General features: G+C 36.7%; 1 protein-coding gene across 2 annotated transcripts in view; it reads right to left on the bottom strand.

The window, feature by feature from the left end:
- Nucleotides 1–24,921, bottom strand: part of Adk (adenosine kinase) — a 420,812-nt gene that overhangs the window by 120,054 nt on the left and 275,837 nt on the right. The window lies entirely within an intron of this gene.

The raw sequence follows: 24,921 nt of genomic DNA, 5'->3' as shown, positions 1-24,921 counted from the left end.
TTCAAATTTTTATTATCAAACTGATGTACAGAGAGGTTACAGTTTCATACGTTAGGCATTGGATACATTTCTTGTACTGTTTGTTACCTTGTCCCTCATACCCTCCCCTCCTCCCCCTTTCCCTTTCCCCCTCTGAGGTGTTCAGTTCATTTTCACCAAACAGTTTTACAAGTATTGCTTTAACAACAAAGTTTTCTATTGCTTCCTAGAACTTTACTTCACACATAGTATGAATTATACAAATGTATGTTAAAATGAGTTAATCTGATTAACCAATAGAATCATTACCAAAAAAATCTTTGAAATGTATAGAATTTGTCAAAAATCCTATCCTTCCCTCCTTCCTTCCTAGTTTCCTTCCTTCCTTCCTTTCTCCTTCCCTCCCTCCCTCTTTCTTTCTTTCTTGGATGTGGGGCTTGAACTCTGGGCCTGAGCACAGTCCATGAGCTCTTCATCTCAAGGTTAGTGTTCTAGCACTTGAGCCACAGCGTCACTTCATCCTGCTCTGAATTATGAAGTCTAATTCCCAAGTATCATGTAATCAGGGAAATAGATTTTCCTGGAAGAATGTTTTGTTCTGAATTTTCATTATCATCATATATTCAAAGGTATATGCAGCTAAACATACTGGTGGATATTGAATATCAATACTACAGTATGACAATCACAAAGTTTGCAGCAACAACAAGCATCACCCCAGAAATAACTAAACAAACTAGAAAACAACATTGTTCACAAAGACAAATAACAGAGATAAATATGTCTTGACTTAGAATGAGAAACTGGTAAGTTATCAACAAATAAAATTTTATGGCAAGCTACTATTTTACTATGCAGATATATAATACTAATAAGCAAATTTGCATCACATGGAATAGAAACGTAAGTGTAAATGAGCTCCTAACCAGGAATAATTTGCTAAGAAATATTTTATGGCTTCAAAATGATTATTTTCCCCATCTAATAAAGAAATGCTAAACTATATCCAGTCATATATCTATGCCTCTTTTTTTTTTTTTTACCTCCAGTGAATGGATCATTAGAAATAAATGTAGCTCAAGACACATACTAAGGGCTGGGAATATGGTAAAGTGCTCGCCTCATATACATGAAGCCCTGGGTTCGATTCCTCAGCACCACATATACAGAAAAAAGCCAGAAGTGGTGCTGTGGCTCAAGAGGTAGAGTACTAGCCTTGAGCAAAAAAAAGCCAGGGACAATGCTCAGGCCCCCGAGTCCACACCCAGGACTGGCAACAAAAAACAAAACAAAACAAAACAAAACAAAAAAAGACACATACTAAAATTTTCTTATTTCAAAAGAAAATATTAGGGCTGGGAATGTGGTAAAGTGCTTGCCTAGCATGCATGAAGCCCTGGGTTCGATACTTCAGCACCACATAAACAGAAAAGGCCGTAAGTGGTGCTGTGGCTCAAGTGATAAGAGTGCTAGCCTTGTGCAAAAGAAAGCCAGGGACAGTGCTTAGGCCCTAAGTTCAAGCCCCAGGACGGGCCCCTCCCCCCCCCTCAAAAAAGTAAAGAAAATATTATAGGGCTGGGAATGTGGCTTACTGGTAGAGTGCTTGCCTAGCATGCACAAAGCCCTGGGTTCGATTCCTCAGTACCATATACACAGAAGAAGCTGGAAATAGCACTGTGGCTCAAGTGATAGAATGCTAGCCCTAAGCAAAAGGAGCTCAAGGATAGCATCCTGGCCCTGAGTTCAAGACCCAGAACTGGAAAAAAAAAGATAATAATTTGATCTTATGTATTAAGCATTACAAGAATAAGATCTGATTTATATCATCAACCTCTTGAAAATAGAAGCTAGGAGCTTTTATAGTAACAAACCTTAAAAATCCTGTTCTGAAAGGAATTATCTGAGTTACATTTCTGATTAGCATGCCCTATGCCTCACAAAATAAAGGAAATTTCTTCTTCCTTCCTTCTTCCCCACCCCTGCCCCACCCCAATGAGTTATTGGAATTTGAAATCACGGCCACACACTTACTAGGCACCTACCACTTCAGTTACTTCATCAGCCCCTGAAAAATTCTCGATTAACCTGAGAAGGTTAGAGATGCTTGAGGAGTGGGGAACCTTTTTTTTCACCAAAGGCCATTTGGCATGTGATATTATATGGTACTGATGTTTATGTTGCTATGGAAAACGTTTCTAGCTTTATGGAATTTCAAGTTCCATCTTTCGTTGTTGCCTTGGCAGAACTAGACCAAATAATTTCGAGGGCCTTTTATGACCTGTAGTCTGTCATTTCCAATGGGCCTACAGTGTTCTCATCATTCTAGTAGACATAAGAATTAATGCAGTATTGGATTAGCATTAGCAGAGCTAAAGGGAAAAAATAGGGATTTAGGGCAGCTTAAGTAGTAGATTTCATGTCTCCCATCTCTACTTCTAACAGAGTAAACCATTCAAACTTACCAATCACAAAACTATTAACAATGGCTTTGTTACTGTAGATGCTTACTTTTACATCATCCTCTGATAATCAAAAGGGGAGGGTAACCTGTATTTCTTACTTAGAAAGGGTGACAAAGAGAATCTCAAGAAAGCAATGATATATGCTTAAGAAGAAAATGATAAGTCATGTATGTGAGAGAATGTCAACAGTCTCAAGATTAGTTCTTACTACGATTTTTAGGAGCATGTTAAATCACTGAGTATGCCATTTGCAGTGTCTGAAAACAACCAGCAAAAAAAAAAAAAAAGGAGTAATTTTGTGTGCAATTGTGGGAAGAAATATGCAATCCCATTTTTACTCCTCAAGCAAAATAAATAAATCTAAATTGTGAGACTTGGTAACTGTTAAGATTCAGAGGAGGTGTTTATTTGATGAATATCTAGGGTCTCCATGTTACCACTGTGACAATGTTAGATTTTATTTAGTGATAGATAGGCATGATAGATCTTCATATAATCTTTCTTGGTTGTGACAAACTGGGTAGACTTTCTATTTCTGCTATAGGAATAAGAGAAGGTCAACAATAACTATATTTTGTTTTAAGAATTTTAACACATGAACATACTAGATATCATTTATTTGTACAGTTACATGGCTCTCTGCTAGGTTCATTTGACTAAACAAAAATAAGGCAAAGAGCTCATGCCTATAATTCTAGCCTACTCAGGAGGCTGAGATTTGAAGGATTAAGGTTTGAAACTAGCCTGGGAAGAAAAGTCTGTGAGGTTCCACCTCTAAAATAACCAGCTAAAACCCAAGCTGCCTATATAAAAGGCTCAAGTGGTAGAGTCCCAGCTATAAGCAAGCAAGAGAAGTAAAAGCATGAGACCCTGAGTTCAAACACTAGTATGACAAAACAAAAATTAAAAACAAAAAAGCAGAGGTAAACAGAATTAAGATGCAAATAAAAATTCAAGTCAGGATATAGTATGTCTAATTGAAATTAAAGGGAAAAAAAGAAATGGAATTTGAACTTTCTAAAACATTAGGCAAGGATGTATCTAAGAAAGGATACTGCAATTTGAAATGTGAAGTGTGGCCTGAGACTAGTTGTCCCATTTGGCTAGATCATAAAAAAGGTTAAAAGAAGAGCAGAAAGACTTGAGAGGCAGATTTAACTGTAATGGGTTAGGAGAATAGATTTAATTCATTAACTATGTGGTATAAGGGGTGAGAGATACTAAGGTTTTGAGGTCTATGATATAATTAGTTACACTGTAAAAAAATAGCTTATCTTAAGATATGTAGCATGCAAATTTGATATAAAGTGAAAAAAAAACTTAGGTGGCAGAGGAAAAAGCCAATGCCAAACACAAAATAATTTAAATAGTGAAGTACAAAAATAACAAATTTTATAGTATAAACAATAAAATAAATTTCAGGTGAGCAATCAGCCTGCTTTCTATGTTTCATACAGTATAATACTGTAATAATAAGGAGGAGTCACAGACTGGAAATCAAGGAACTTTGATTTCTTTTCTTCCTTCTTTGCCCCTCTTGTGACTTATGAGCAAGATACAAACTTTCAGATCTCTTATCTCCAGAGTGAGAGGCTTGTAACTCCTAGACGCCCTTTCTAACTTTCAAAGTTAAGTGATCATGAAAAAGGTCTTTTAGGAATCCTTTAACAACCACAGTCAGATTACTAGGAAGGGCTCCTTAAGCCAAAAGTCCAGAGATTCTATTAAGAAAAGATTGGCTTAGATCAGTGAGTAGATTTAAATACAATCACTTTCTGCTGCTGATGTCTTTCTGTAAAAGGTAAAGTACCATTTGAACATGACAGTAAAAGATTCATTACTTCCTCTTAGAACCAAAATTCAAGAAATTACTCTTTTTATACACCAATACTTGAAGCAAGCTCTTGCCAGGAAAAAACAACAATCAAATTATAAAATATAAAAGTTGGAAAATATGGATCATCACTAGTATTAAAACATACATTTAATAATTTTGTGCACTTTCATACTTACGGCTGAATCCCATTAGGTTTAAACACAAATTGAGTAAGAATTTCTGATTTTATAAATGGCATTTAAATGTAGTCAGAAGTAGAAACAAGAACCATCTTGTGGTTTAAATGAAAAGGAGAAAATAAAGACATAAGGAGGGCAGAAGGTAAAAGAGAGGACGAATACAGAAACAGGCTGAAAGTGAATTTAACAACCAAATAATTCTGAGCTGATATTAGGAGGCAAATATTAAAAATCTGTATTTTATATCATGTGTTTTCTGATATGATGGTATTGTTAACTAATTTTGCAATAAAAGATGAAGTACCTGTCATTTAAAAGACAGAAACTATTTCAGCTGAACAGAGTGCCAAGTTCTTAAGGAACTTTAGGACATAAGGAAATACATACCACATGTCTACAAATAACAATTTGACCTTTATTCCACAATAAATTTGGGCTTCATTTAACTGTTCTTATTTTTTGCATCATTTAAATTTTAATCCTATTCACTTATCTGAGAAATAAAACTGCAAGTGTGTGTGTGTGTGGTCTTATTACATTTTTCTAAAACCCAAGTTTACACATTTTTCCTGGCATCATCCCTTGTTTAAAAATTACCAGTATCACGGACAGCAGTAATTGTTACAAGATCAGCTATGCACATGTTAAGGATGCAGTACTGTTTAAGGAGCACTTCTAGAAGTAGATTGAATTACAAACTTTTGATTTGATTCTTCACAATCCATCTACTTTCTGAGACCTTTTTTTATATTTATCCATTCTTCTGGCTTTCAGGATTTGAAAACCACTCATTACATAATTTAAAGTTCTACAGGTCTATATTCCATCCCCCTCCCACCCCAAACACTTTTTAGTTTTCTTAAAGCCCTTGGGTCAACCTGGAGGGGCCGACAGAAAATAGCAATACAAGAAGCTATTGAGACTACTAGTGAAATGCCAGACTTTGAAGTCAGGCCCCACTTTACCACGCGAACCCCACTTTACCACATGAACCTGAGATAAGCAGGCCCTGTGAGCAAACCCAAGACAAGCTCATTAGGGCCCAGCCAGTCTAGAACTCTAACCACTGGGAATGCTTAACTCTGACTGCCCCCAGAATGCCTCGAGCCCTGGGCCAATCAGATTTGTACCTGTGTCCTAATCTTGCTTGCTTGAACACTTGATTGTTGTAACTTTGTTTTTTGCCTTTATAAGCCCTGTGTAATTGCAGCTCGGGGCTCCCCTCCTAACCTCTGCTGTGTCGGTGGGTAGGACAAGGCCCAAGTTGCAGCTCGCTTGAATAAAGCCTTGCCTTGCTTTTGCAGTTTGGAACGTCTGAGTCTCGATGGCCTTCTTGGTGGTTGTTTCACGACTTGGCACAACACTAGCTGTAATCAAGTTGCTCATGTTCTAAGAAGCAGCCAGCCCCTGACCTTTAAGGGAACACAGTTTAGCAGTGGGGACCACTTTATAGGCAATGTGGACAAAACAAGAAGACTTAGGGAATAATAATTTCCTGGATGTTTTGCTTTGTGTCGGATCACAGAGGAGAGAGGAGAAAAAGGAAACAAAACAAAACAAAAACCCTCAAAATGACACACTTAGGGCTGGGGATATGGCCTAGTGGCAAGAGTGCTTGCCTCGTATACATGAGGCCCTAGGTTCGATTCCCCAGCACCACATATACAGAAAATGGCCAGAAGTGGCGCTGTGGCTCAAGTGGCAGAGGGCTAGCCTTGAGCAAGAAGAAGCCAGGGACAGTGCTCAGGCCCTGAGTCCAAGCCCCAGGACTGGCCAAAAAAAAAAAAAAAAAAGAAAAGAAAAAGAAAAAAAAATGACACACTTAATTTATCATGATTGGAAATTAAAATAGTATTTCTTTTAAGGAAAATAAAATTAAAGTGTGTGTGTGTGTGTGTGTGTGTGTGTGTGTGTGTGTGTGTGTGTGTGTATCCTGGGATTTGAACTCAAGGCCTGAGCATTGTCCTTGAGCTGTTATATTCAAAACTATCTCTACAGCTCTACTTCCAGCATTTTGTTTTGTTTTGCCAGTGGTGGGACTTGCCCTGGGCACTGTCCCTGAGCTCTTCAGCTCAAGGCTAGCACTCTACCACTTGAGCCAAAGCATCACCTTTTTGATGTTTTTAGTTGGAGATAACTGTCATAGACTTTCCTGCTCAGTCTGGCTTTGAACCATAATCCTCAGATCTTGGCCTCCTGAACAACTAGGATTATAGACCTCAGTGTATATTTTGCATACTTTAACATACAAAATAATATTCATATGACCAAGTATATCTTACACAAACACTAATGTACAAATCTAGAAAAATACAATTCATTATGATGTGAAAATTCAGATTTTAAATAATGGAATAGATTAATCAGGAATGGTTTCTTGGCAATGAAGAGTTGCAGGGAAGGGGGAATTGGGAAGAAAAACTAATAAAAACATAAAATAAACAGGATAAAACCAGGATACTAAAAAAAAAAAAAAATAGGACCAGGGCTCATGGACCATCAAAAAGAATGAGACAGCATTAGTTTTCCTGGGCTTGAAAAGGATTTCAAATTTTGAAAATTAAAGGTAGAACATAATACAAGTGTTTTATACTTTCAAGTGGCATTCTTCCAAAAGCTGATGGGTTCGTGTAATTTAAATGGCCTTTCTAGGAGATTTCTGAGATTCTGGTATTTGATGCTAAGCAAAGAACTATTAAAGTCAAAGCTGCAGACAATAGAGATACTTGGGGAAACTGGTGAGACGAGGTATTTTCTAGATATGCTTGTTAGAAAATTATTACACCACAGTATTCACTAAAGCAGTGGCTTTAAAAGATTATACCAGCAACCATAGTAAGATGTTCGCTTTATTTTGCAACTTGTTATACAGATACCTGTATGCATAAACACACACACACACACACACACACATATATATACACATACATATGTAGGTATGTTTATATAATGCACATTATATTTTATTCCTTTCCATTAAAATGCTAATCTTTGTCTCCTAATCTTATTCATCAAATAGTATGGCTCTATAGAACTTAAGTCGGCTTTTAGTGCATATTACAATGACTAGAGAGAGCATATTGAATGCTTAATATATCAACCTATCTTTTTACTAATTTATCAGGATTCATCATGCATGGACTATGGTAGAAAGAAGTAATGTAGAAGACATTAAGGAAGAGAAAGCTGAGAATTGGTGGTGAAGATGAAGAAAAAAAATCTGAAAATGATGTTGAAGTTCTGATGCAAAAAATAAGTGAAAGTTAGCTAACTAACATTAAATACCTGGGTAAAAATAGTCAAGGCTGAGGAAAAAGCATGTGTTAAGTGCCTGAAGGGACAAGAAAGAGCTCATTTGTTTTAAATAAAACTAAAAGTAGGCAATTGTGGCTAGAGAATAGTCAGTTGAGAGACAGTGTTATGGACTGTAAGTTTGTTTTGTGTAAAAAGTAGAAAACAAATAAACAAAAAACCAAAATCAAGTAAATATTCCCAATACAACACCATCAAAGAAAATATATTTGTTGAATATAAAGCGAATATAGAAACCTAATTTTGCCCTTGACCTAGTTCACAAAGACCATTCTAAAGTTACAGAATATAAAATATAATGCAAGCATATTTGACACAAAAAGCACTGATTCCATTTCTTGCCAAAGAAGGCATTTATTGAAAGCACATGTACTATATTAAAAAGGATCCTAAAATTTTATGTGCCAGATTTGATAAGGGATCTAATTTATATTCTGGCATTTAGCTGGAAGTCTAGATTTGTAATGCTGTAACACAATAAGGACCTGATTTTCCCTGTTTTTAAACAGATAAGTCTATTTATTTGGACACTGGCAATTCCACTAGTAAAAACTGATGGCAAAAATTCCAAACAAAGACTGAAGGTTAAGGACAAAGAGGGTAGGATCATCTTGGAAGGAAATGATGCAAATTCAAACTGCTAATCAATGAAAGTGTGTTCACAATTATTACTATATTCTATTCAAGTGGTTGGATCCATTCCCAATCAGAACCTTCATTGTTTTTCTATGGGCTAGTTACCCAAGAGTTTCATACCAACTGTCATATATACACGTTCACACTCATGTCTATATCATATATAGATTTACACATTAAAAAAACAGAAAACAAGTTCTTAGGTTTTTGTTTTGTTTTATGGCTAGTCCTGGGGACTTGAATTCTGGGCCTGGGTGCTGTCCCTAAGCTTTTGTGCTCAAGACTAGCATTCTACTACTTGGGCCACAGTCCACTTCTGGCTAGTTCTGGTTAGTTGGAGATAAGAGTTTCATGGACATTCCTGCCTGGGCTGGCTTTGAATCATGATCCTCAGATCTCAGTCTCCTGAGTAGCTTGGATTACAGACATGAGCCACAGGTGCCTGGACTCTTAATTCTTTAATAGTACCACATAAGCTTTATTAAGATATAAATACTTACACACAATACAACCTCACAGTCTAATTTCTTGTAAACTGGTAGATCAGAGGTAAACATAAGAAACCAACAGAAATTTATTAGAAAACATTACAAGGCCAATTTGGACAAGCTAAATATGAACAAAAAAATTCCTTATGGGACAAAACAACAAATGGGATATTTACTTAGATTTATTTCCATAAAAAACAAAGAGGAGGAAAACAAAGAAAAAGTAGCAAAAACTGAACAATCCAAAAGAAAAATAAAGTTGGACAAAGAAGTAAGGAAGTGACAGGAGAAGAAACTACAAATGACCTAACATATTAAAAACTTTAGAAACAATAACCTTAGAAATGCAAATTAAAATAATGAAATGTCTTAAATGTATAAGCTTGGCAAAACTTAAATAGGCATTTAACAAGGAACATGTTTGGTAGAATTTTCTGGAAGGCAATTTGGCAAAATTTATCTGAAGTAAATCTTTCATTTACTAAGAATTGGCATTTCAATTCTAGAGACTGAGCCTAAAGAAATATTTACACAAAAGCACGTAAGATATTCACTACAACACTATTTATAATAAAAACCAGAAAACGGGGCTGGGGATATGGCCTAGTGGCAAGAGAGCTTGCCTCGTATACATGAGGCCCTGGGTTCGATTCCCCAGCACCACATATACAGAAAACGGCCAGAAGTAGTGCTGTGGCTCAAGTGGCAGAGTGCTAGCCTTGAGCAAAAGGAAGCCAGGGACAGTGCTCAGGCCCTGAGTCCAAGGCCCAGGACTGGCCAAAAAAAAAAAAAAAAAAAAACCAGAAAACAACCCAATGCCTTCATTGGGTGAACAAATTATGATGTATTTATTGAATAATATAACAAGGGCATAAGAGTGTGGCTCATATTGCAGAGCTCTTGACCACAATGTGTGAGGCTCTGGGTTCAATCCACAGTATAAGAAATAAATAAACCAACTAATACATATCCTAAAAAGACAAAGGAGATGTATTTAGTACTATCAGGAAAAGAAGTCTAGCTATTTTGTTATATATAAAAAGATATAAAATGGAATTATGGCATGATTTTATTAAAATGAATTTTTATATAATTTCTAATTACTTAATATGTGTGTGTTAGTCCTGGGGCTTGAACTCAAAGCCTGGATGTTGTCCCTGAGATTTTGTCCGCAAGGTTAATGCTCTATCACTTGAGCCAAAGCTCTGCTTTGAGCTTTTTGATGGTAAATTGGAGAAAAAAGTCTCATGGGACTTTCTCATCCAGGATGGCTTTGAACTGAGATCCTTAGATCTTGGTTTTCTTAAGTAGCTAGGATTACAGGCATGAGCTACTGAAGCCCAGCTAAAATGAATACTTAAAAAATTACAATAAAAATACAAATTCATAAAAGAAAGATTATCTCACATGGAGGAAATGTGAAAGAATGTTCCCTCTGCAGCAATCATTTCTGTAATGTTCAAATTTTAAACAAGAAGCAAGAAAAAAGAAACATGGTTCAAGTACAAGATTATAATATTGTCTTTGATTTTTGTTGTACTTTGGTGATTTGTAGTTATAGGAACATAAGTATTGAATAGTTTATGTAATATAGACACATGTTCTTTTTCAGTTATAATGAGCAAAAGGTAAAACCAAATATCTTCCAACGGACATATTTTCTTATCAGACATGTCTATGTTAGCTACATAAATTTGCTAATTTGCATTTGAAGTTGAGAAAAGTTACAAGTTTTGTAAAGAATGTAAAGTAATGATAGAATAAACCCTGGGTTCTTATGCTGTATGTAGAGTTGTTGCTCTTAGTTTCTTTTTTTGACAATCCTGGCCTTATGTTAGCAAACACTCTATCACTTGTGCCACACCCCAGGTAGTTTTTACTTTAATTCCTTTTTTCCAGTAGGGTCTTAGGTTTTTTTTGCCCAGTGTTGGCCTCTCGCCATGATCTTCTTACCTATGCACCATAGTATATTGGATCCTGGCTTATTGGTTGAGGTAGGATCTTCTTAACTTTTCATCTGGTCTGGAATACAATCCTGATACCCTTCTAATCACAGCTTGCTGGAATTATAGGTGTAAGCCAATGTACCTAGCATTCCTAGTATTTTCAATAATGAAATGAAAAAAAAATTTGCTTAGACATAGCGGTCCATGCCTATAAACTTGGGAGGCTGAGGAATTAGAGCCCAGGCTGAGTTATATAGCGAGAAAGTCTGTCTCAAAACAAACAAAACAAATTAACAATAGTATTTAAATTTGATTTGTATTCCACAAAGTAGAGATAGTATAGCCAGTAGCTCAAATGGAAACTTTTGCTTAATTTGTGGATAGAAATAGTCACATAGTACTACCATTCCCTAAAATGCCATTGCATATACACTGCTTCAAGTAGCTAATTATCTCCTTAGTAAGTGTGGTGTGCTCCCCTTTTACTTCTTGAAGTCTGGTAGCCTACTATATACACAATGGAGTAAGGACTAAGTGTAGACTGACAGCACCAACCAATCATGGAAACCTCAATTTTTCTATAGTTGCATTACCGTAGAACCTATGCAAAAGTCTTACAGAGCAATAATGGCCCTAAATGGAAGTGAATACATAGGCCTCCAGCTGTGCTTGGCACCCTCTTCTCTATTTCTAAAACAGATTCCTATATATCTTTATTTTCACACATAAAGGGAGACAGTAAAAGAAAAGCTAAGCTAAGGATTGTTCAATAAGACAGAAAATGATTCCAAGAATGCCTCATGTGCTCTCCCCCCTTCCCCCCATCAAATCTTTAAAGGAACACTGATATTCCTTAGAAAATATTTGGTTAAATACCCAGCAGCAGAGTCCCTGCTGGTCAAAGCTAGTGAAGTTGCTCTTTTAGCTCAGTGGCAAAGAATACATATCACACAGTACAGGAGAGGCTAGTGACTAAAAAACATATACTTCGAGCATTTTCTAAATCAGTGATAAGCTAGCTGTCTGTATGGAGAAGGGTATGGAATAGCCACAAGTTGTATATGTAGGCCTTATGTAGAAAATAAGCAGTGCTCATATGGCATATTGCTGTTCTCTATTTTAGAACTAGCACAGGAACCATGTGATACACTCATTGCTATGGTAACTACATTTCAGTAGTGAACAGGAGAGCAAACGGGCATGTAAAACATGTATAAGTTGTCAATATATAAGTAATTGCTGCCCTGGAGCAGCAATAACTTAAATTTCACCGGTGCATGACTTCTTAGAATAAAAATCTACGCCTTCTATTTTCTTTGAATAAAGCCTTCATTCCCCATAATGCCTCCTCCAATTAAAGAAAACAAACGATTGGTCACTTATCTCCAGAATTTCAGTTGCTTCTTAGAAAGAAGTATGATTACTACTATTATTACAAAAAAGTATGTACTGTACACTATATGATAAAAAGAGGAATGGAGTTTCAGCTTTCACCAATAGGAAAAATTCTCTACCTACTCTTCTCTAAATGTCTGAGTCTCAATTTTGAAGATAACTATAGAGAAGAAATTCTCTAACTTGCCCTTAGAATTATCTTGTCTAATGCTTTCTGTTCAGAGTCAGCCAACAGATAAGTTCTTATCAAGTCCTGATCATCCTTGATTATATTCAGATCAGCCTCTGATTGTCTTGTATTTTAATATATTTAAAGTAGTGTCCACTTAATTTTAAATCTTCTGTGCGATGTTACTTAGGTATTCTATGCTATCGAAAACAGAACTCTTCAGTTTATCTGACAGTTTTTCGCCTTTCCTCCCTTTCATCCATAATTCTGGCTTATGGGGCAGTTAACCAGCAATGACTTTAAAAAAAAGGTATGCTGAATAAGCTAAAATATGAAAAGAAAGATTGAGCTTTTTTTTTTTTTAAACAAAAACAAAAACAAAACTCTGGGCCTTACTACTAGCCCTGAGCTCTTCAGCTCCAGGCCAGTGCTCTACCACTTGAGCCACAGCACCATTTCCAGTTTTCTGGTGGTTAACTGGAGGTAAGAGTCTCATGACTTTCCTGCTCTAGCTGGCTTTGAACTTTGATCCTCAGATCTCAGCCTCCTGAGTAGCTAGGATTATAGGAGAGAGCCACCAGTGCATAGCTGAAAGATTAAGCTTTATACATATAAATATAAATAATGGGAATAGGGTCTTACTACCTGGAACTTGCTATCCTCCATAGCCTTTCAAGTACTGAGATTATAAGTGTGTACATGGCTATTAAAATATTTTAAAGTGAAAATTTCAGGAGCTGGGAATATGGCTTAGCGGTAGAGTGCTCGCCTCCCATGCTTGAAGCCCTGGGTTCAATTCCTCAGCACCACATAAACAGAAAAGGCCAGAGGTGGCGCTGTGGCTCAAGTGGTAGAGTGCTAGCCCTGAGCAAAATGAAGCTCAGGGACAGTGCTCAGGCCCTGAGTCCAAGACCCAGGACTGGCAAAAAAAAAAAAAAAAAAAAAAAAAAAAAAGAATGGAAGCAGATCAAATTTCATAATATCTTAAATCTGCAGTCACATTACTCAAGTTGCTTACCACAAAGACCATAACACAATGGTATGTGTGTGTACAAAGTGTCATTTTTGTATGATAAAGGCATAGAGCTTATTATAAAAGATTATTCTATGTGAAACAAAATATCAAAATAAAAATATATTAATGAAAAATAAAACCACAATCAGAATAATGGCTATTCAGAGTGTATACTAGCATGTAGAGCCTTACCATTCTTCTAAGCTGGTGTTAACTGACCTGAAAAGTCTTTCCTTGTAATTACCTCTTAATTTAGAAAATATATTATCATTTTATTGGAACTTGGAGAGAAATTACACATTGAATAAAGCAGGCTATATTTATACTTTATATATACAACCACTCATGTAGAAAGTAGATGAAAAGGCTGTACATTTGTATTTGTGTGCTAAAAAGTAACTTACACTTTTGGCTGCTTCAGCAGGAGTAGTATTTTCTTTGAAGTTATTGGTTCAGTGGCACCATATGGAGTCTCCTGATCTTCAGATACCAAGAATGTCTCCAAGATACATTTTATTCTAGTGTGTGATAATTTTCTACCCTGCAGCTGTCATTATAACTATATAATTTTATAATTCATGTCCTATAATAAAAATGCATATTACATAGTTTACTGTAATCATAGCTATTTCTAGTGATATCTATTTCCAACACATAATTTTTACTTTTTAAAACACATTCCATATATGTGAAGCTACTAATTACTTTGCTGATTTACCTACTGCTATGGGTAATGAGGAAAGGATGAGAAACAGGAAATTCACAAAAAGGGGTATATGTCAACAATAAAATTTTGTAGAGCACTGTACATTAAGGAACTTCAGCTACATAAACAATATCAATGAATCTTAAGAGACATACTAATGAGTGAAAAGAGAAAACCTAGGAGATTAGATGTTGATTATATCATATCTCCAAGTTAAAGAAGTATGAAAGCAACATTAATATTAGATAAGGCCATATGTATGGGTACATATAACATGCATGTGCGAATAGTTTAACTTATATTAGGGCTATCACACATAAGGGATGGTATGCACATCAATGGTATGCATTTCAAATGGTATGAAAACACAGAAGACAGAAAGGAATGAGCTCTGTGAAAGACTGGAAGGAGCTGCAAATACAGGAGGTGGAAGCATGTGCTTTGTAACACACATGTCATAATATTCTTTAATATGTATTAAATATTTTAGAATTGTAAAAAAAAGCAAAGAGAAAAAAAAAGGGAAGGACAATGATGTACAATTACCCTTCCATGAGCAGAATGTCAGAGTGCCCATATTACAGAGAAGGGAGTCACCTTGCTTTTCGCAGAATTAAAAGCATATGAAAAAGGCAAGAGTCACATTTTTAAAGGAGGTTTTTTAGTTAACTTATATAGAAAACCTTTGCAATTTGTATTTCATATATAAGCATATGTTAATTAACATTAAATACAATTTTTATGTCATCTTACTTTTTCTAGAAAAAGAGGTAAGATTTACTATTTTAAAATTAGTGAGACTTATAAGAAGAGATACTAGTTTGGTTAGGTAGAATAGGCTGTTATCTAATAGCACATTTTTATTTTTTAGAAGGACTTCAAACATTTCATAAATTTCTTTCTTCTTCTTCTTATTTATTTATTTATCTATCTATCTATCTATTTATTTATTTATTTTTTGCCAATTCTGGGGGTTGAACTCAGAGCATGGGCACCGTCCCTGGCTTCCTTTTGCTCAAGGCTAGCACTCTACCACTTGAGCCACAGTGCCACTTCCAGATTTTTCTGTTTATGCGGTGCTAAGGAATCGAACTCAGGGCTTCACATATGCAAGACAAGCACTCTACCACTAAGTCACACTCCCAGCCCCAGGAATCTCTAAACTATCCTTTACCACTCAGTCTTTACACTTGTAAAAGATTTTCTGTAGACAGTATGTTTTTCTATTCATAGGTAAATAAACTGCTGGGTTGCTGGGACATAGGGTAGATGCTTAATTAATTTTATAAAACAATAACAACAAGAACAAGCTGAGCAGTGGTGGCTTAAATCTATAATTCTAGCTACTCAGAAGGATCTCAGTTTGTAGGAAAGTCTGTACACTCTGACTTCCAATTAGCCACTCTCCAAATGCCAGAAGCAGAGGTGTGATTCATGTAGTAGACACTAGCCTTGAGCAAAAACCTCCGGGGGTGGTGGTGGTGGTGGTGATGCTGTGTGCTGGGAATATGGCCTAGTGGCAAGAGTGCTTGCCTCGTATACATGAAGCTCTAGGTTCGATTCCTCATCAGTACATATATAGAAAAGGCCAGAACTGGTGCTGTGGCTCAAGTTGGTAGAGTGCTTGCCTTGAGCAAAAAGAAGCCAGGGACAGTGCTCAGGCCCTGAGTTCAAGCCCCAGGACTGGCAAAAAAAAATAAAAAATAACTAAATAAATTTAAAAAGTGCTTTAAAAATATTAAAAAAAAAAAACCCAAAACTCAGGGACACCATCCAGGCCTTGAGTTCAAGCCCCAGGACTGCAGAAACACACAAATAACCCCTAACTCCTATACATTATTCCAAATATCCACACCACTATATGGTCCTGCTAACAATTATAAAGAATGCTAATCCTAATTGCTTTTTATATTTGTGAGTAGTCTTTTTAAATTTTTTTTTTCCAGTTCTAGGTCCTGAACTCAGGGCATGAGCACTGTCACTGGCTTCTTTTTGCTCAAGACTAGCACTCTACCACTTGAGCCACAGCGCCACTTCTGGCCTTTTCTATCTATGTGGTGCTGAGGAATCAAACCCAAGGCTTCATGTAAATGAGGCAAGCACTCTACCACAAGGCCATATCCACAGCCCTAGTCATTTCAGTTTTAACCAGTAGCAATGGACTTGACTGTGGTATTAATTTGTAGCTCCTAATGATTAATGACATTCTTTTTTTCTTTCTTTCTTTCTTTCTTTTTTTTTTTTTGCCTGTCCTGGGGCTTGAACTTAGTGCCTGAGCACTGTCCCTAGCTTCTTTTTGCTCAAGGCTAGCACTCTACCACTTGAGCCATGGTACCACTTCCGGCTTTTTCTGAATATGTGGTGTTGAGGAATTGAACCCAGGGTTTCATGCATGCTAGGCAAGTACTCTACCACTGAGTCACATTCCAAGGCCACATTGAGTCTTTTTGAATAGTTATTGTCCATTAGATTATTTCCCTTTCATATTAAGGGTCCAGCTCTTTTACCCAATGGAAAAAATAATGCTACTTGTTTTATTATTTATTTCTAGAAGTTTTCTACTATTCTCAATACAAATCTTATTGGCCTATTCATTACTTTTTTTTTTTTTTTTTTTTTTTGGCCAGTCCTGGGCCTTGGACTCAGGGCCTGAGCACCTTCCCTGGCTTCTTCCCGCTCAAGGCTAGCACTCTGCCACCTGAGCCACAGAGCCCCTTCTGGCCGTTTTCCATATATGTGGTGCTGGGGAATTGAACCGAGAGCTTCATGTGTAGGAGGCAAGCACTCTTGACACTAGGCCATATTCACAGCCCCCTATTCATTATCTTAATAGTGTCTTTACAAAAGAGAAAAGGTCATTACTGAGTTAATAATTTCCATAAAATACACTTGCTTTCAATATATATTCCAGTGATTTTTGTGCCAAAACAGTACAAATTTCTCATCACAATCTACTTTATAATATCTATCACCCTCAAAACACAACTCCATGTTTGAAGTCAATTCCTCTTCTACTTCAGTCTACTATTTGAATATGTTTAAATACCACATACTCGAGTTAGAATTAATTTTTTAAAAGTTAAGTAGAATGGCAAAAATAAAAGAGTATCAAGTGGGGCTGGGAATGTGGCTTAGTAGTAGAGTCCTTTCCTAGCATGCATGAAGACCTGGATTCAATTCTTCAGTACCACATAAATAGAAAAGGCCAGAAGTGGTGCTGTGGTTCAAGTGACAAGAGTGCTAGCCTTGAGCAAAAGCAGCTCAGGGACAGTGCACAGGCCCTGAGTTCAAGCCCTAGAACTGGAAAAAAATAAAGAAAAAAAGAAGTGCAAAGTACTTTAAAACCTTACCTAAGTGCCAATGGTAGTGATTTATGTATATAACCTTTTAGTTAGGATAAGCCACCATTTTACTATCCTCTAAATCTTTACCAATATGAATATTAGTAGAAATGGCTAAGACATTTTACTTTTTAATCAGGAAGAATATGGTATATATTTAGGGTAATTAACAAAAAGAGTTGGGGAAAGATTTCCTGCCCATTAAAACAATTTCAAGTCAGGTACCAAGAGGCACCATCACCTGTTAACCTAGCTACTCAGGAAGTCTGAGAAGTGACATTCAGAGCCAATCTGAAAAGTAAGCCTGGGGAGGAAGTCTGTGAGATTCTGATCTCCAATTAAAAAGCAAAAAGTTGGAAGTAGAACTGTGGCTGAGGTGGTAGAGTGATAGCTTTGTGCAAAAAAAGCTAAGGTACAGCAATCAGGTCCTGAATTTAAGTGTTAGCATTAGTGAGCATGTATGTGCACACACACACATGCACACACACAGATTTCAAACTGTGTGTATATTTTGTGCATAAAGTTGAAGGTCTAGCCAGATGCTAGTGGCTCACATCTGTAATACTAGCAACTTGGGAGGCTGAAATCGGGCATTCAAAGCCAGCCCAAGCAGGAAAGGTGGTGAGACTCGTATCTTGTATCTCCAATTGACCACAAAACCATAAGTGGCACTGTGCTGTGGCTCAAAGTGGTAGAGTGCTGGCTATGAGCAAAAAAAGCTCAAGGACAGTGCCCAGGCCACGAGTTAAGGCCTCACAATGAAAAAGAAAAAGTTGAAGGTCTAAAGTACAAGGCATAAAATCAGAAACAATATGATCTGAAAATATTTTCTGGCTTTACTTAAATGTAGGATTGTATATGTTTAGTATTGATTAGGGTACAGGAAAAAGTATGCTCAACCATATTTGGTTATGATAGTCTAATAAAATTTCTCATAAATGTTGAGTCCAATTTTTTATCCTGCCTTTTCGTTTTCTTAATGATGCCTGTTGATGAAAAGAAGTCCTTAATTTTTAACATATCCAATGTATTTTTTGTGATTTGTTAGTATTTATGGTGTTCTTCATAAAAATTTGCCGATGAAGACCTTGATGTTATCCTTCTCAAGTCTCCTAGGAGCTTTATTGCACTGCATTTTACATCTGAACAATTTATATGAATTAATTTAGATGTTTTGTATAAGACTTGAGGTCCAAGCTAGGTGCTGGTGACTCACACCTGTAATTCTAGCTACTCAGGAGGCTGAGATCTGAGGATCACAGTTTGAAGCCAGCCAGGCATAAAGAAAGTCGGCAAGACTCTTATCACCAATTAAGCACCAGAATAATGGAAATAGAGCTGTGGATCAAAGTGGTAGAGGCCTAGCCTGGAGCAAAAGAGCTCAGGGACAGCACCTAGGCCCTAAATTCTAGCCCTGTGATGCACATACACACTCATAAGATATGAGGTCCATGTTCATTTTTTTCTCCATTAATGGAAAATGGACTCTAGCATTATTATTTCCATATTCATGAGGTGCTTTGGATGTAAAGCAAATGACTACATGGATTTGTGTGATATTATTCTATAAATCTTTTGGTTCTGGGTTCCTGGCTCAAAATTCCTTCCCCAAGGCACATCTTTCTATTATAAAGTTAGTCATAAAGAAATTATTTTGATAGATTACAGGAGGTTAATTTCATAAAGAATCCTGTCCCATACCTGGGAGGAATAAATGGTGCACTAAGATACCAGGAAGAAATGAAAGCATTAAGCCTTGTTGGGTTTCCACACTTAGTCTGCTAGTGTTACATGATAACCTTTTGGGCCAATCACATTTCTGTGCAATAGTCCATACTTCAATCATGCTTATATGAAGAATTCTCATAAAAATTCAAGAAGACAGGAGTTAGAGATCTTCTGATTATCTAGACATGTGGAGATTCCCTGGAGATAACAGGGAAGCCTGTACTATACCCCTTCCTTTATACCTATCCCATGCAATGTGTTATTATATTGTAGTATATTTGAAGCGTACTTCACACACACTGCTCATTTTTGCTTAATGGCAATCTTAAGCCATCTTAAGCCATTCCTCTGGTATGCAATATCTTCTTTACCATACCTTCCTGCCTCTCTGTCATCTCTAATGTGAGTATTTCCTGAACACTCAAACTTCTGGTAAGTTTGCCAGATAAAACACAAGACACCCAGTTAAATATTAATTTCAGATTTTTTAGTGTAAGTATGCCCCAAATATTGTGTTTCTTATCTGAAATTCAAATGTAAATGGACATCCTGCCCTTTTGTTTGCTAAATCTGGCAATATCATTATCCAGCAATGTTTCGCTTTTCCAAATTTCCATGCTCATTATATTCAGAATCATAGAGATTAACATTTAATTATCCTCTTCTACTGGATTTTTGTTTTGTTGCTCCATGTTTTAAGCACTTAACAAACACTTGATAGATGGATTCAGAAATTAAAATTATAATGAAGATTTATTTACAAAGATGTTCTACCCAACTATATTTGTAATATTCAAAAAGCAAAAATAGGAAAAATGCCCAACAATATAAGACTAATGAAAATAAATGATATTATACAGCCATCCAAAAAGATAATTAAAAGAATTGAAGACACAGGAAAATGCTGAAAATATTAAATGGAAAAAGTGATGTAATTTTTAAAGACAGGATCTCACTGTGTTGCCCAAACTGCCCTCAAACTCCTATGCTTAAGTGATCCTCCTTCCTCGGCCTGCCAGTTAGTTGAGACAACAGATGTGTACACCATGCCCTTAAAATTACTATTTGTGTTGTGTGTGTCTGTGTGTGTGTGCGCGCGTGTGCGCACGGCGAGCTACTCATGGGGCTTGCACTCAGGCCTTGGAAGCTCTCCCTGAGCTTTTTTGCTTGAACTATGATCCGCAGATCTCAGCCTCTTGAGTAGTAAGGATTATAGACGTGAGCTACTAGATTATTATTTTATTTTATTTTATTTTTTGGCCAGTCCTGGGCCTTGGACTCAGGGCCTGAGCACTGTCCCTGGCTTCCTTTTGCTCAAGGCTAGCACTCTGCCACTTGAGCCACAGCGCCACTTCTGGCCGTTTTCTGTATATGTGGTGCTGGGGAATCAAACCCAGGGCCTCATGTATACGAGGCAAGCTCTCTTGCCACTAGGCCATATCCCTAGCCCTAGATTATTTTTATATTGTAGTATAATTGTATATTTGTAATACTAGCTAGTCAGGAGGCTGAAATTTGGAGGCTGCCAACTCCAAAATAAGCAGCACAAATAAGGTATACGGATACTGCTCAAGTGGGAGCAGTCAAGTAGTCAAGTAATCAAAAAAAAACAAGGGGCTGAGTTCAAACCTCAGTATTGCCAAAAAAAGAAACAAAAATAGGCATGAAAAAACTTTGCAAGAAAATGCACAATAACTTTTAGTGTAGTTAAAGCTGGGTGATATTGTGTCAGTTTAATTTTTTCTTTACATGTTTCTGTATTTTTATCTTTGTTACAATGAACATGTTTTATTGTGATAAAAAATTAAAACCAACTTAGAGATACTTTGATGAAGTTTACAATCAATGACTACTCTGTCTCATTTATTTACTTCAGTATGTTTTAATAGTTTAGTAAATGACTACTGTAAAATAAAATCTTCTCTTTTTTTCTAACTAAAACATTCTCAATTATTTCCTAAGAATAAGAGATATCGGCAATATATCAGACAAAGGCTGATACTAGTATCCAACATACACAAGGAAGGTGCTCAAGAAACTAACCCCTCTCAAACCTAATAAACCAGTCACTAAATGGGCAAGGGCACTAAGGAGAGACTTCTCAGAAGAGGAGGTTCTAAGAATGGCAAATAAACACAGGAGGAAATGCTCATCATCCTTGGCCATAAAGGAAATGCAAATGGAAACAACTCTTGAGATTGTATCTCACCCTAGTAGGTTTGGCAAACATTGTGAATTTGAACAACAAAAAATGTGGGCGGGATGTGGGGGAAAAGGGACCCACTGCACTGTTGGTGGGAATGTAGGCTAGTATAACCACTCTGGACAGCAGTCTAGAGGTTCCTCAAAAAATTAAACATAGACCTTCCCTACGACCCAGCCATACCACTTCTAGCCATTTACTCTGAACATCATGAGCCAGGATAAGGACACTTACATATCCATGTCCATTGCCACACTATTCAAAATTAGCCAAGAGATTCCATCTTCTTTACCTTATATATGGTGTAGTCACATGTGTATCTTTGGGAAGTGGGTGGGAAGGAGGACACAGATTCAAGGAAAAAAGGATGAAAAGTACAGTAGTGGAACTCACTGGACATTGATGAAAATGAACTATATAACACGTAGGTGGAGATGGGAGGGAGGGACTCGGAGAGAATGAAGGAACAGAAGACAATGTACAACAGGAAATGGATGCGTTACCTGGCTCATGTAGTTGTGATCCCTCTGTACATCACCTCTATAATAACATGAAAGTGAATTATTTTTAAAAAAGAATGAGAGGTATCAAAATGAATATCAGATCAGTTTGTCCATCAACTCTAGAATACTGGGTATTCTGCAGGCTTACATTAAAAGCAGGTTTTTAATAATCTGACTTGCAATTAATTTGTCTAGGATGAAAGCAAATTCTCTAGACACAGTTTCTATACTAATGTTACCTAGTATACAGAGACAAAAGGACTCTGATAACCAAAGTGGAGTCACTGGAGTATTTCCCCATTGTTTAGAATGAAAGTTAAAAATGAAGAACTAGGATTGAGTTAACATAAATCTAACAGAGTAACTATAGAATCAGGGATGAAAATATTCCTAGCAATGGCACGTAATAATGAATAAATAAAAAATCACATTTAAAAAGTCAACTCATCTCACAGATCTTCTGCTTCTTCCATTTGCCATTGAGAAACCGTACTAAGTACCATTTGGTTTTGACAACATTCTTTGGGTATCTTTTTTCATCCATTTTGTAGCCACCAGTGTCCTTGATAACAAGCAAAAGCTCCACTAATTTATTTTGCAGCATTCCTTGTGGTGTATATCTAGGTTCCACATAACAGGAAAGATAAACTTGACTTTAACATGAGAGATACAAAGTCTGATTATAAAGGAGCAAAGTAAATTAACCTCCTAAACAGCTGCTACCCACTGGGATGCAGTAGAAGATGAAGAGGTCATTTTTGTATTAATGCCATGCTAACTGAACAAAAATTTTTGTTTCCTCTATTTATTTATTTTTTTTGCTCATCCTGGGGCTTGAACTCAAGGCCGGAGCACTATCCCTTGCTTCTTTTTGCTCAAGGTTAGTACTCTACCACTTGAGCCACAGCACCACTTCTGGCTTTTTCTACATATGTGGTGCTGAAGAATCGAATCCAGGGCTTCATGCATGCCAGGCCAAGCACTCTACTACTAATCCACATTCCCAGCCCCTGTGTTTCCTCTTGTAGGGAATTATCTTACAAACTATAAACTCAAAGCTTAAAAAAATCAAATTAAGAATTTTATTTTACTTTAAACTTAATACAATTTTCCACTCTAACAATTTGAAGTTTAATATTCTGGATGATGACTGAAAACACATTGTCTCTCAAAATGAATTTTTCACTACACCTCAGAAGGAATACTAGGGAACAGGTGTGATAGTGTACATCTATGAACCAGATGTTCAGAAGGCTGAAGCAGGAGGATTATGAGTTGGAGATCAGTCTGGGCTACACAGTCAGACAATGTCTCAAAAAACCAATAAATCAGCTGATGTGGTAGCTAAAAGCTGTAATTCTAGATTGGGATATAGAGATGGCAGATCATGGTTCCATGTTAGCCTAGGCATAAACATTCATGAGACAATCTTAATCAATGGAAGGGTATGGTGACACATGCTTGGTATCCCAAGCTATAGGCAAAGCACAATAGAGTGGCATTCGAGCACACCTGTCATTGCTGTGACAAAGGGAAGTACAAGTAGGAGGATGCAATTCAGGTCAGCTGGCAAAACATGAAGTGAGACCCTAGATGGAAAGTAACTAATGCAAAAAGGGACTGGTGGAGTGGATTAAGTGGCAGACAATATGATTCTAAGTGCAAAAGACTCAAGACCCTGAGTGCAAACCCATATTGTGCCCCTCCAATAATAAAACAAAGCAACAACAAAATAAATGCCCAATGGAACTACCAAATAGAAGAAACAGTGATGAAATGAAAAACAGTAGAGAGAACTGGCTCTGAAAATATCTACGAGAAGTCTTACTTTTGACTAAACATTTAAATACCCTTTCAAGAAAAAGGCACTAAACACAGGAAGAGAATTTAGCATGTGCAATGTTCAATCTACAGCCCTGCAAAACAGATAAATAAAAAAACAACCAGGAAGAACCAAGCAGCATATACACCATGATTTAGGGAATACTGACCCAGAATGACCAATGATCAATAAAATCAACCTGAAAGGAAAAAAAAAATCTGTTGATGTAGGGTAAAGAACAACAGATAAGGAAAGAGACCTAGATTACTATCAGACATAGTAACAATTTTCTTTCTCTTTTGTGCCAGGCTGGGGTCTGAAGTCAGGACATTACATTCTTGTTTGGATTTTCTGCTCAACAATGGTAATCTACTACTTGAAGCATATGTACACTTCCAGATTTTGCTGGTAAATTGGAGATGAGGAATATATCTGCCTGAGCTGGCTTTGAACTACAGTCCTCAGATCTCAGCCTTCTGAGTACCAAGATTACAGGTGTGAGCCCACCCAGCTATGTTTACAGCACATTTTGCTAACATCAAAGGAGAGAAAACAAAGCCAAGTATTTTATATTTAACAAAATTGAGTTTTAAGTATAAAGGCCACAAACTAACCAACATGAAAGAACTCAAGGAATATTCCCATGAGCTTTTCCTGAGGAAGGCACTATACACAAGCTTCAGAAAGTCAAATAAGGGCTGAGAACATGGCTTAGCAGTAGAGTGAGTGCCTTGCATGCATGAAGCCCTGGATTCCATTCCTCAGTACCACATAAACAGAAAAAGCCGGAAGTACCATTGTGGCTCCAATAGTAGAGTGCTAGCCTGGAGCAAAAAGAAACCAGGGACATGCTCAGGCCCTAAGTCCCAAGCCCCAGGACTGGCAAAAACTAAAACAAACAAAGTCAAATAAACTAAATAAACATCAAAATAAGATTAGTACCAGGAATTAAATACACACAGTCATGAGCTTCACGATGATATTTTGGTCAAAAGACAGACTACCTATCTGATGTTGCTCTCATACAATTATAACAGAGCTGGCAAATGCCTGCATCCTATACCCACAATAAAAACAAAGCTGTCAAACTTTACAGTACAGCATGTTAATTCATGTGGGAATGAATACAAGACACTACTTTATTGTTTATGTATTAATAATAATGCCCATGGAGATCCCAGTCCAGATGCTGGACAATTG

This window comes from Perognathus longimembris, chromosome 2 (assembly GCF_023159225.1).
Source record: "Perognathus longimembris pacificus isolate PPM17 chromosome 2, ASM2315922v1, whole genome shotgun sequence".
Taxonomy (NCBI): domain Eukaryota; kingdom Metazoa; phylum Chordata; class Mammalia; order Rodentia; family Heteromyidae; genus Perognathus; species Perognathus longimembris.
This window is presented reverse-complemented; position numbering and strand designations above follow the sequence as displayed.